We start from the raw sequence: 14,027 nt of genomic DNA, 5'->3' as shown, positions 1-14,027 counted from the left end.
ATGTATACTTTGTGGGGTTTTTTTTTACATATAATAAAATATGTAATAATAAAAACATAGCTATTTAGTGTAATTAAATATAAAATATAAATTCAATGTGTATAATAATAATGAATTGTAAATATAAATATTACACAATTAATTATTGTTAAAATCATTAATGTCAATGCAGTTATTGTGTGTTGTCATTTATGGGTTACTTTATGCATTTGATGCAAAACACTATATTGTTGGCTCTTTGATAAATTTATTATGTTTCTATCATCTGCTAAATGCATAAATATACATGTAAAAATAAGGGCCTAGGTGTCCAACAGTGTGAATATGCTCATTCACTGTTTACACTGTTGGGCGTGTAAGCAGCTCATGACTGTGTTCAGAGACTGGACAAGTGAGAAGTCCATCGTCCAAAAATGCCACAAGATTGCTGATGGAATGTATATTATATTTTGGAAAAGATTCTATAAAGATTTGGTTAGGATCCAATAATCTGAAAGGATTCTTCCCTACTGGATGAACCAAAATTGTGAATCTCAGGTTCACCAGTGGGTGTTGGATTCTTATTGGATCCCTTGGATCGTTTCCAAATTATGATTTAAATACCATTAGCATTCCTTCAGGGTTTTTAAAAAGCCACGAACCTTGCCAGTGATCGAACTACATTGGGTTAGTTAGTTTGGCTTCCTTTGTCATTGGATACAAATAAAATATACAGGCTCTTAATATGCTGAAGCTTTTTCAAGTGTGTTTATTTAAAAGCATAAATTCAGAACGACATCTTTAGGGTTATTTGTGTGGTTTTATTGCAGTGGTGTTTCAGTATAGTTGGCGGATCTGTTTGACATAATAGTATATTTGTAAGATAAGAGCAATGGTTCAGCTCACTTTGGACTGAATGGGGTCACATGTATCAGCAAAATCCTTAAACCAGTTAAGTCAAGCGCGTGTTTCTTCCGGGATATTACACCAAGGTCTGATATCTGTAAAAGGCCTGTAGAAGCTCTCCTATACATGCGCTTTAAAGGTATCGAGGAATTGGTAAACAACAAATTCATCATTCCAATGTTTCACTTCTGAACCAAAATGTAAACCAACCAATTGGCTTCTAGTTTGTGGAGGACAGGGCTTTCATTCTCATAATGTTGTCGTCATCGTTTAATGAGTATTTTTAGCAGTGAGATGGTATCATTGTGTTGCATGTTTTGAGTGAGTTGAAATGCTCATCCAGTCTAATTTTGTCTAGGTGTGATGTAAGCATTTTTTGCGTGTGGGACTCTAATTGCTTGAAAGCGCACGCATGAAGTACCAGCGTCTGCAGATCTGTAGATAGTATCAAACCTATTCATTTATTGGGGTTGGGGAGCTGTCAGTGTGAAGTGGGGGTCACTGATTCAGAAGTAAGCACACCCTTGGGCCACACGTCACCATATGGTTTCAGTAACACCCTGTTTATCATCCCAAAACATGGGACAAAAAAACACCCCCTCACAGATGTGCATTTGGCCTAGAAGCACTGCTGTGACTTCATACTCATTGTTATGTGAGTGTGCCTGACTGTACTTTTTGATCTAGCCAGATTTGCAAAGGCATTTTACAGTTCGTTAAAGAACAAATGATAAGCAAGAGATTTCTATAATCAGTAAATGTGCATTTTCTGTCTATGGTTTTTAGTGCACTTCATGCATCTCTCTGGGAAACTTGCGTTTTATGGTAGAAAGATGATGGGGAAATGTTTTCGTTGCAATCAGTGTCAGCAACTAAGGTCAAATAACACTTGTGGTGTTGTGGCTGATAACATTTGTGCAATTTGGATATAAGATTTGTATAACAAATCAGAATCTGTGCACGCAAGCACAGAAAGTTTCTCTATTTTAAAGTGCAGTATGTCATTTCTACACCACGTGCGAAAACAAACTTGATTTTATATTGTAGATTTCAGCAGAAAATGTAAGTTATCAGTGCAAAACTCGTCACCATTATGCTAGCTCGGGTATTATGGATGTTGTGAAAATCGAAAGCTAATAGCTTCAAGTTGCCATAAATGTTTTTAATACCTCTTTTTATTATTTAGGATGTGTACACTAACTTTCAAAAGTTTGGGGTCCGTACGGTATTTTAATGTTTTTGAAAAGTTTTTATGGAGGCGTTTACACGACACCGTTTTAAACTTAAAACGGAAAACTTTGTATGGGTTTTTTCTCTCCATTCATTTACACGACAACAGTGTTTTGTGGGCCTGAAAACTGGTTTCAAAGTGCACGTTTTTGAAAACAATACCATTATTGTTTTGATGTAAACTACAAAAACGCAAATTTGTGAAAACGGTGACGTCATGCGCATGTGTATTACGTGTTTAGTTTATAGGCACGTGGTGATTCTTTACAAAGTGATATCGCCAACTACAGGCCTGGCAGAATAATACAGCGTTTTTAGTCCTTTTTGCAAATCTGTGTGAACGGTAATCGATTTGACAATGTTATCGTCTGTACGCAAAAAAAAAGCAAAGGAAAACGTTTCCGTTTTTAGTATATCAATGTCAAGTAAACATACCCTTTTATGCTCACCAAGGCTTCATGTATTTGATCAAATTGAAGTAAAAACTGTAATATTGTGAAATACAACAATTTAAAGGAACTATTTTCTTTTTAAATATATTTTAAAGGCCCACTGAAGTGCCTTGAAACACGCAGCCTTATTCTTCTAATGCCAAGTCTGTCTAACCGTATCTCCTCCTAATCTCCTCCATATCGCTTTAAAATGTAGGATTCTGTGTAGAATTCAAATGGATCTGATTCGTTTTGTGGTCTGTGCCGACTCATGGATATGATGACTACTCCGCCCTGTGCTATCGTGAAACCAGACTTAATTCGCCCCAATGTAAAGCATATTTACTCTGTCTGAATCGTTCCCTATCCCCTATAGTGCACCTATATGCCATTCACCATGTAGAAAAAATAGTAATTGTATAAACAAGTGACCAATTTGAGTCTGAGCTGAGTCAGCTTTATAATGTAGTGTGATGCTTTAGATTCTAGAGAGCATTTGATTGGATAGAAAATCTGATGAGAAGCTGAAGAGCAGAGTGATGTCATCTAAATTGTTGACCCGTATTGGCGGAAGTGAGAGACGTAAACTTTGAACGCTAATATCTCCTAAATGCGAATTTTGCGAGTTGTTTCTGATGATTGTTAGAACACAGCCACCTGACTCTGAGATGGTGAAGGGGAACATGGTTTGTGTAACATTAACACATTATTAGCTGTTTAATAACATAGTCAAGCAAAAGACTATATATTCATTACCGTTATGTGTCCAGCGTTGTAGTAGAGAGTGATACAATTGTGAAGCGTTTACCTCAGTAAGTTGGCCGAGTGGATCTCTGAGCTGATCTGTGGAGGCGGGGCTAATTTGCATATTCATGGTTCCGCATACATACTAAATGAAGCAGTTCTTGTGTTCTTCTTGCTGAATAAAATAATTAATTTCTTTTTAAAAAGAATCTTTCTGAGCTTACATGTGGTGATCTTTTTTTAACTTGTTTGTAGAAAAACAATGGAAGAAACATGTTAGAGTAAAAATAAGGAGGTTCTACTGATGGAAATAGAAGCATCTGGGAATATTCTTTTTATCTATTCTGTTACTAACAAAAGCAAGAATGCAGATTGTGTTAGCCAGTTACAGCGCCGAACAATGCAGCTACTCTGTACCGTTGCAGAGAAGGGAATTAAAAGGGTTTAATCTTAAGGTCACGTACATAAAAAAAGAAGCATTGCACAGGAAGAGTGTAGGAGTCAGTAGTGGGCTTGCTCCTTTAGTGTCACTGGTCAGATGCCTGTTTACCGTAGTGAGTTTCTTGTGACTGCTTAAAAGTGTCATATAATCTTTAGAAAGATTTCCCTTGATCTTTTGAAATAGTTCATTGTATTCTGATTATGAAACTAAGCTGAAATAATGTCTAGTTCCAGCCACATTTAAAGATAAACAATGCCAACTTGGTGCAACGAAACAATACTGCACTGACATCCATGTTGCTCCCATTATGTAGTTTGTGTATTCATATTAAGATGGACTTTGCTTAGGTGTATAACAAGAGCTGGATGCCGCATTCAGAATTTTATAACCTAATTTACTTCAGCAAGTACAGTCCCTGCGTACCTTTTGAAGGTTCATTGAGTTTGTAGCATGCGTGCAGGTTTTGAATTTGCGTTTCTGTGGCCCATTTTCCCCCTGCCTTTTTTATTGTTATGCAATGCCTGTCACTGTACGTTATCATCTCAGCACAAGTCCCCCGAATGAGTTCAGAAGAAATGAGCCACGGCATCTCTGTCCGCTTTTCCTCTTCCAACCCCCTTTATTTAACCCGACTCCAACTCTTCCTCACCCTTGTTCCCGCTCAGCTTGTACTGTATGGCACATGGGTTTTGAATTGTCATGCTCAGGACAGTAAGAAACCACACAGAACACCCTAAAACAGTGCTTAAAACTCCATAGCAACTGGATAGCAACATGCTAGAAACCGCTTGGAACATCTTAGCAACTGCATAGCGACATGCTAGGAACTACTTAAAAAACCTTAGCAACTGGATAGCAACGCTCTGGCATTCATACCACGCCCTTAAATGACAGTGTGTTTTACAAAAATCTTAATTTTTGATATTGTTGATATATAAATAGTTACTGTATAACATGCTGCATTCATGTCTTGAGCTTTACCTTGTTACAAAGAAATGTGCATATGTTATTCCACTTTCATCCTCTCTTGTGTTGAATCTGTATTTGTTAATGCTTCTCATGTTTATTTCTTGTGATCTGCCACATTGGATGGCAGGGCACCACACTCCTTGATTCTGATTGGTCAATCCCCAATAACAATCGATAAAAAATGATAACAGGCTCATCCGGGTAACTGAAGTCAGCAGCGCTTTACGTTTGCTAGGAACGTTTTTTTTCCTCGTGAAAGTTTAGCGTTTGGTGAGCTATGAAATTACATTTTATTATAAAGAAATTTAAACTCAAATCAACATTTTGTCTACAGTTATTTAATTATGTCGTCCAGTAACGCGGACTCGATCTCTTGTTTCACACAAACGCAGCTGCTGCCATTTTGCAGCGATTGTTTTGCACACTGTAATGGATTATAAGATGACAAACAGGTACGATTTTAAAATGGTTTCATCTCAAATCAATATCTCTTGTCCCCATAATTATTTATGTGGTGAAATGCAGTGTAATAAGTGGTATGACTGTACCGTATCCCTTAAATGTTCGTCTCTAATTTGAACTTGCCACTTGCTAGCAACTGCTTTATCCTCGGAAGCTTTGCATTTAGAGAGCTAATAAAATATTTTGATCAATATGTCATGTCTAATTATTTACTTCTGTGGCAAGTAACTGTGTAATAAGTAAGTATTCTCTGCTTCTCGTCGGGGTCCTGATAACCCTGTCAAGGTTTGTTCTGCGATAACAACCGGCTGGATGCACATTATCCCTTACATAAAACTAGTTGTTATTTGTGGTTTGCTATTGGTTGTTGATGTCATGTGAGTGACAGGTTGCCCATATATCGTTATATCTGTGTACAGATACTCATATTATCACATAAGTACTGGGATAATAGTTTATAGCTTTGATATAAACACTGATGTCTACGGAAGAGATCAAAACGGAGCAAATCACTTTTTGAAAGCAACTCGACGCTTCAAATAACGATTGTATCAAATATATCGTTACACCAGTAGGTGGCGACAAGCGACTGTATAAAAATGTATTTTTCATTGAATCATTCATTCACTCTGTAGGAAGGCCAACCAGTTGGAGTGGAAAAGGGAAATGACGTACTGTACAAAAAGGTTGATGCAAAATCCAAAAATGGTGGTTTATTGTAAGGTGCTAAACTATTTACAGTGCATGGAGAGGACAAAAATAAATAAAAACTGTACAAAAAGAAAAGAAAACAGCAACAATGTGCTAATTTTGGCTAAACCAAATGGCCCAAGTTCGCAACACTGCTCAGTATGAGATTTATCTGAGTCCACAATCAGAACTGGTATCCTTTCAGACAGCAAGCCTATTTATAGGCTGAAGCCCCACCTATAGGGCATACCAACTACAGGTACAAACTAAAACGTTTGTAACAATCAAATTAAATAATATAAACACCCAACACAACACTTAAACCTTCCAAACAGCTAAAACAACAACCATTAACAGAGGAAGAGTTTAACAACTAATTAAATGTCCCCCCCCCCCCCCCCCCCTGACATCACACCAAAATGGTATCTTCCACAGGAAGTGTTGTGGCTGTGGCTTTAAAAGACAGTTTAACCTGGATTATGGGTTTGGTTGTACAGAGAGTGAACCGGGAAGTTTAACTGCAATAAGGTTTGTGGAAAATATGTGTAAAAAAAAAAGTTAATTATCATATGAATTATTGTGTATTCTGGCATTCTGTTCTTATAGACAAATAATGACAAACTTTAAGAAAAACTATAAAGAGTTGACACTGTAACAAAACACAGCAGTAACAAACTTTAGACTGAACAAAACAAAAACTCCATAACACCTTCCTGATGTGTACACAGATGTTAATATTGCCGGCAATGCACAGTATCAGTGAAATGGGTGTATGTTTGTAAGTCCAAGTTTATAATGTCACAGGTTACCCTGTGACACAATCATTCAAGAGATTCGTTCAAAAACACTGATTCATCCAGTAATGAAACGAGTGTATTTATTAGTGAGTCATTGAATCATTCATTCATTAAACATTTTAAATAGACTTTAGCAATTAACATTTTGCCAGATCCTAGTAAACTACATACTTTGTTTAGATGTCCAGAATCGTGCTGCTCTATACTGCAATATTCCATAAAAATTATTATTTATTATTTTATTTTATGGTGACTCTAAAAGCTATAGCTTATTTTAGCCAAATTCTCATGCACATTAACTATAGTGTGTGTCAAATCAATCAGAGGTCTTGTTAGGATGCTGCCTTAGAAGGTAACTGCTTGTGGGGAGTAGATGGCAAGAATGAACTGGTGACTCACGCTTTTACACCTGTTTCACATCGCATAATGTCATCACCACAGAGCTGCTTTGTGTATCAGTCATTGTTTGGAATGGAAAATACCTGGATGAGAGTCTCATGAGTCTGATTCACTCTTGACCTCTCAAGCAGCGGTTGACAGAGACAGGAAGTTCGTAAACGTCTCGATTTCCTCTAAACTGTCTCTGTGTTAAGTTCTAATTCACAGTATGACCTTATGAGTCCCAAGCCTCTTGTTTCTTATTTTAGAGATGACTGTATTCTATCGTCACTCATATTCCAGCAGAATCCTTTAAATATAAACTTAATTTTCACACCCCCACAATATAAACCATAAAACAAACTCCACTCAATGTGCTCTGATACGACTGAGAACTATAAGAGTCCACATGCACAATTCATAGGAACATTCAGAATGGGCCCACACAGTTTCTTGAAGTTTGGTTGGTTTTCACAAGTTAACATCCTGTTAAGATTATATATGTTTTTATTTATTTATTCCAAAATGCATAAGTAAGCGTTCCTCATAACGTCTAATATGACATGTTTAGGCTCACATGCATGGCATATAGGTGTACTTTTCCCTAATGCTGATTAAGTGACATCATAAAGCATCATATTACTGCGATATGAGACCCAGAATGTTTTAAAATCCCATGAACTGGTTTGGCTTATTAAGTTGTGGCATTACACTATAAATTACTAAATAAATGTGATAATGATCATCACAGAAATCACGATAATGATGATTTTCAGCATCATTACGCCAGTCTTCAGTGTCACGTGATCCTTCAGAAGTCACTCTAATATGCTGATTTGCTGTTTAATATTTTTGTGGAAACCATGATACTTTTTTAAATGCCTATTTTAAAAACCTTTAATACATCACAGCTCCGGTGGAAAGAAATGTACGAATTGTGGCTTAAATTAATGCAAACTTGCAATCAGTTGATAGTGAATAGTGGAAGGGAAACAATAATTTTTTATGATTTAAGTTCAAGTATTTATTAGTATTTTTATTACTTATTTGATTTAATTATTAATTACTCTGCATATTCTGCAAAAAGCATATTAGATGACCTAAGAGATATATTATCTAAGGACCGAGGGCCTCAAAACGTTTGTTTGTTTGGTATTTAAAGATGTAGACGTCCTGTTGGACTGTAGCACTTTGGAGCGTCTGCTTAAGTGGAATGACAGATGAAGCGTGTTGCGTGTAAAACAAGCCGGGACTGAGGATTTGTCAGATCTCGTGATTAGACTTAAGATGCTGCTTAAAGCTGCAATTATAAAGCATGAGTGAATGAATAGCTAGAATTGATCAGGAAGACTTCCTTGTTTGTTTAAACCTCTGTCCGCACCTCAAATAACTTTCATAAACATATCAGATGATTTAGCAGGAAACAAAAGCCTCATAACAAACATATCAGAAGATTTAGCAGGAAACAAGAGCCTCTTACTGTAATTCATGCGTATCTTTGATGTCTAATACTCAATGTCACGTTGTCTTGGTTTCAAATCAAAATATATACTTCCTGAGAAACAAAACTGTGATTGTATCTTAAGTGTATTTTGCTTTGTTGCATTGGCAGACAATCAAGTTAAATTCTCAGATTTAAAAAAATAATAGTTTTTTTTTTTTTCACTGGGAAACAAAAAGATACTCATGGATTGGAGAAAGTGTGGTAATGAAACTTTTTTTGGGGGGGGGGGGGGGGGGGTAAAAGAAACTTCTGCATAAGTGGACTTCTGAAAGAATAAACTGCTAGAAACGTGTGAAATAGAGCCCCTTTGAAAAGTGAACTCAAAGGCAGGAGACAGAGAAGTATGTGTGTGCTCCGCTGGAGCGCTTCACTCCCAGCATGCCGTGCAGGCGTGCATTATTCAGCGCGTCGTCATGGCGACGGGCACCTCTGAGTATTGGGCTTCATGAGGGAGGAGCCGGACAGCTGGTGGATGGAGACAGCTGCGTCACGGATTCTCCTCATTTCCAGTGTGTGTGAGGGCTGGGATAGCAAGTATTGTCAGATTTAGCAGATTTCTTACAGTGGACAATTTTGTCACCAAGGTAGAGCTTTTTACCTTACTTTATGAAATATGCTAAATCTGACCAAACTTGCTTTTGGAAACTTCTAGTGACATCCACAAGTGGAGGAAAAATAAAGTTATCATTGGGAATAGAGAAATCAGTAGTGAATTATTAATTGATTATAGAGTTTTTTGTAAAAAAAATAAAACCTCTCTCTATATATATATATACACACACAGTATATACTGTGTGTGTGTGTGTGTGTGTGTGTGTGTGTGTGTGTGTGTGTATGATTAATCACGATTATTCGATTTGACCGCACTAAAAAATTGTGCTAAAAAAACTAATCACTATGGTATAACATTTGTGATTTTATTTGTTTATTTATTATTAATAAATATACACTTAAAATATTATTCAGTGGTGGTTATTTGTTATTTAAATTATTTATTTATAAAAGCAATATAATTGTATGGTATATCATTGTAATTTTGTTATAATAAATAAATATATACTGAAAATAGCAATTCCTTTATTTATCAATGCAATAATATGCTTAGATTTATTGCCATATTATTAGCAATAATACCAAAGCATATTATTGCATTGATAAATAAAGGAATTGCTATTTTCAGTATATATTTATTTATTATAACAAAATTACAATGATATACCATACAATTATATTGCTTTTATAAATAAATAATTTAAATAACAAATAACCACCACTGAATAATATTTTAAGTGTATATTTATTAATAATAAATAAACAAATAAAATCACAAATGTTATACCATAGTGATTAGTTTTTTTAGCACAATTTTTTAGTGCGGTCAAATCGAATAATCGTGATTAATCATACACACACACACACACACACACACACACACACACACACACACACACACACACACAGTATATACTGTGTGTGTATATATATATATAGAGAGAGAGAGAGAGAGAGTTGCAGTCATAATTATTATTCAACCCTTATATAGTATATCTAATATATACTATTCCATACTATATATAATATATATATAAATTTATTAATTAGTGTTAATAATACTAATGACAATAGATTTATTGCCATATTATTAGCAATAATACCAATTGTCATTAGTATTATTAACACTAATTAATAAATTTATATATATATTATATATAGTATGGAATAGTATATATTAGATATACTATATAAGGGTTGAATAATAATTATGACTGCAACTCTCTCTCTCTCTCTCTCTCTCTCTCTCTCTCTCTCTCTCTCTCTCTCTCTCTCTCTCTCTATATATATATATATATATATATATATATATATATAATTTTTTTAAATTAATAATACATATTAATAAAATGTATATTTTATTTATTTTATTTATAAGATTTATTTATATATCTATCAAAGTAATATAAGTATTACTAACTTGCAAAAAATTATTATATTTATATTATATGAATTATAATTAGTACAATATATTAATATAATTATATATATTATAATTCTTACAAAGAGCTCTTTGTGAACCAATATAAATAATTTTTATTTAAATTCAGTTGATTCACTTATTTTCTGAAAGAGATATTTTCTTTCAGCTGCCTTCTCAAACTTTCACTGCAGCAGCAGTGTTTGTCCATGCCTTTCAATGCATTGAAATCCACAATATTTTCATAATCTCTTAATCTTCAGGAGAGAAGTGAATCGACTGACATGTTGCGTATGATTATCTGTTCGCCAGAGAACGGTAATAAAGAGCGCTGTGAGCCCGCTGAACCTGATCTAAACCAGGGTGGATTTGTATGGTTTTGTCATCTCTAAACCTAATTCGAAACTCAGAGTTTGTTCATCTAGTTTCATGCGACGGGCCATGCGACGGGCCATGAGACGGCCATCGGCTTGTCTGACCCAAATCAGTATCGCCCAAAGGAGTTTTCCTTCCACTTTCTTTCTTTTCTTTCTTTCTCTCTCTTTCTTTCAGAATGTAACATCACACCCTGGGTTCTCTGCTCTGTTCTGAAATGATAGTTTGGCTCAAATGTTCATTATTGATGGTCTCTAAGCAGGTAAACGGTTGAGTGTTCTGCTTTATTGCTGTTATTGTTGAACAAGTTTGCTTATTTTACCAAATCAAATGGAAGTGCATGTTAGGTTTAGCTGCCAAACAGGTGTGCATCTGGGGCTGGAGATGTTTTGGGACTGACGTGCTGTTCTCAAACTATGATTGCTGGGATATCTGTTTCTCCGTGCCAGAGCAGACACTGTGCCCTCGCTGCACACGTCCATCATTCTTCACTCAGACGGCCATCAATCACCCAGCATTCCCTGCATTCTGCACCGTGCTCGTACTCTCATGCTTATCCACTTAAAAGTGATGGAGCCTGCCCAGTGCATTGTGGGATAGCCTGTCTGGAGCACTTTATCTGCTTTTCCCCTTGATCTCCGCTCAAGAGTGCTGTAAAATAGTCCATCTGCAGACCTCTGAGGCTGTTTTTACACTCGGTTCGATCGCTCGGTCCGAACCAGAGTTCAAGCCATACTTCATCCTAGAAGGCAATGCTAGGTTATACTCTTGGCTTGGTGCAGGCATGTAATAAAAGGGGTTTCTGTTTTGTAGTGTAGCTAGTTTTGATCTAAAATGCAGATTACTTTGAAATAACCAGTTTATCATCAGTTGTCCTAGAATGTCACAACATTTCACACCAATCAAGTGATCCATTTAATAATAATAAAAAAAATCCTGCTGGAAACCCTACACATTTTCAAACCTGTGTGTTTTTCAGACTGAATCCATATTTGTGAACAAATATTTTTAGTGAATAATTCAACTAACTCATGAAGAAAGCCACATGATTTTGTTCCTGAGTTTAATTCATCTGTGTTTTTGAAGGAATCAGTTGAATGAATAAATCAGTGACTCGCTCATTAAGACTGGGTGTCATTTGTCGCCACACACTGGCGTGTCAATGTTTCCTGCAGAAAGGGTCACTGAAAATCTCCAACACTCATGCTCCAGTGTAAAATACGAATATTTGACCATGTGTATTTGAATCTATGAAAAATCATTGTAAATCGCTCCCCTCAAACATGCACCAGTTGGACACAAAACAATTAGTCTTTCTTTCTCTTTCTTTGGTCTCTTTCTCTGGTTTCAGGACTATATACCTGATACCTATGAGCCTTCTGTTATAGCAGCAGAGGTGAGTGAGGTTGGTGGGGGTGGTTTGATGAATAATAGAAAAGATCTATTCCTCCACAGGCTATGCATTGTTCTCATTTTACTCCTAAAATCTCTCCCAAGCTCCCAAACACACCCGAGAGGTCATAGACAGGAGAGAGAGTTTGCTCTACATACATGTTTTTGTTTTCATAAATATTGATTTATTTACTTAATTATTTATTTTCTAAAATATTTATTTATTTGTATTTTCTTGAATATTGCTTTATTTTATCAATTTTAATAAATAAATAAATATTTAAATATCTATAGAATTGAGTAAAAAAATATAGTTATTAGAGGTGTTTGCAAAGGCAAATATTAATATTACTTTAGCTCATAAGTGTGAGGAGAGGTGTGATCAGACTTTAAGGTAACATCATGGCAACCACCGAAAATATTTTAGAATCATACCGGTGATGTTTCTGTGTGCATTTTTAATAAAAAAAATCTAGTTTGGACTCCAAAGGAATCCAAGGGTGGGTCAGGGAATGTTTTGCACATGATGTCATGAGATTACAGTATTTGACGGGCCCTTAGAGAGAAAACAGAGTTTTAGCTGGCTTTAAGGAAAAAGTTGAGCGCAAAGCAGTCTGGGATACGTGCAGGATAACTACAGCAATGGGACTTAAATTGAGCTGATGTGTCTCCCTTAAGCGCTAGTAACATGATCATCATTTTGCTGTCTTTGGAATAAGAAGCCGTAAAAAGCCATTGTGTGTTTTGTATGTGTGCATGAGCCGCCGTAATTTTCGTTTTTGTGATCCGGTATTGCCTACGTTGAGAGGACTAAATGTTCCCACAAGAATAGCAAAACCTGAAATCATCTGCATAGTAGTGGGCACTTAACAGTTCCTATGAGATAATGTCTTAATAAACATAATATATATTGTCTTCTAATAGAAAATGTTAAAAGGTACGTGTACAGGTAGGGTTAAGGTATAGAAAATACCATTAGCCCAGTATAAAACATTGGAAGTCGCTGGAAAGTCCACACCAACATGTGTATGTGTGTCATTATAGAGATTTCCTGACATCAGCGTTAGTTGTGATTTATCTTACCACTGTGCTGTTGGGTACGAACATTAAGCGATATTACACCCAATCTGCTTCATCGGCACTGGAGCCAAACCTCCTGCTCTGCTGACATTACTGTCTGAGAGACCGAGAGAGATTTATTTAAGAGGAGGAATGGCAGGAAAATCAAATGCCTGTACTGCACGTGACCGCTCCATAGTCATTTCTGGCTTTGTGTTTATTAATGTTATTGCTCATCGATATTATGAATAATACAAGACAATGAGGTTAAAGAGAGAGAGGGGGGGTGATCACGTGTACTCTGTGTATTGACCTATAATTCGTAGGCATCAGGGTGCTGCTATCTACGTATATATGCGGAGTATTGTTGAAATCGCTTTGTGTTAGCTCGCTTTTCACTTTTCACGATCTCTCTCATGTACTCTGTGTATAGGGAGCGCCGTTAATGTGACCACACATAATGTGACCACACATTTTACAAGATAAGATATTTGTCAGTGATGCTATATAAATATATATAAAATTGTGTAGAGTAAAGGGTTGAAATAGTTTGGAGGACGTGATATAAGTGTATAGGACTATAAATAAAAAAATAGTATTCAATACGATATAAAAAATGACAAATATTATGTTAATTATAATATTTCACTGTGAAATTAAATAAAAATGCGTTCCCAAATGCACAATTTGATAATCA

The 14,027-nt window shown here is 35.7% G+C and overlaps 1 protein-coding gene across 2 annotated transcripts in view; it reads left to right on the top strand.

The window, feature by feature from the left end:
* pak1 (p21 protein (Cdc42/Rac)-activated kinase 1) overlaps window positions 1–14,027 on the top strand; it is a 45,107-nt gene that overhangs the window by 787 nt on the left and 30,293 nt on the right. The window lies entirely within an intron of this gene.

Source organism: Phoxinus phoxinus (genome assembly GCF_949152265.1).
Source record: "Phoxinus phoxinus genome assembly, chromosome: 8".
Classification (NCBI taxonomy): Eukaryota; Metazoa; Chordata; class Actinopteri; order Cypriniformes; family Leuciscidae; genus Phoxinus; species Phoxinus phoxinus.
Note: the sequence above shows the minus strand (reverse complement) of the source record. Positions and strands in the feature narration are given on the sequence as shown.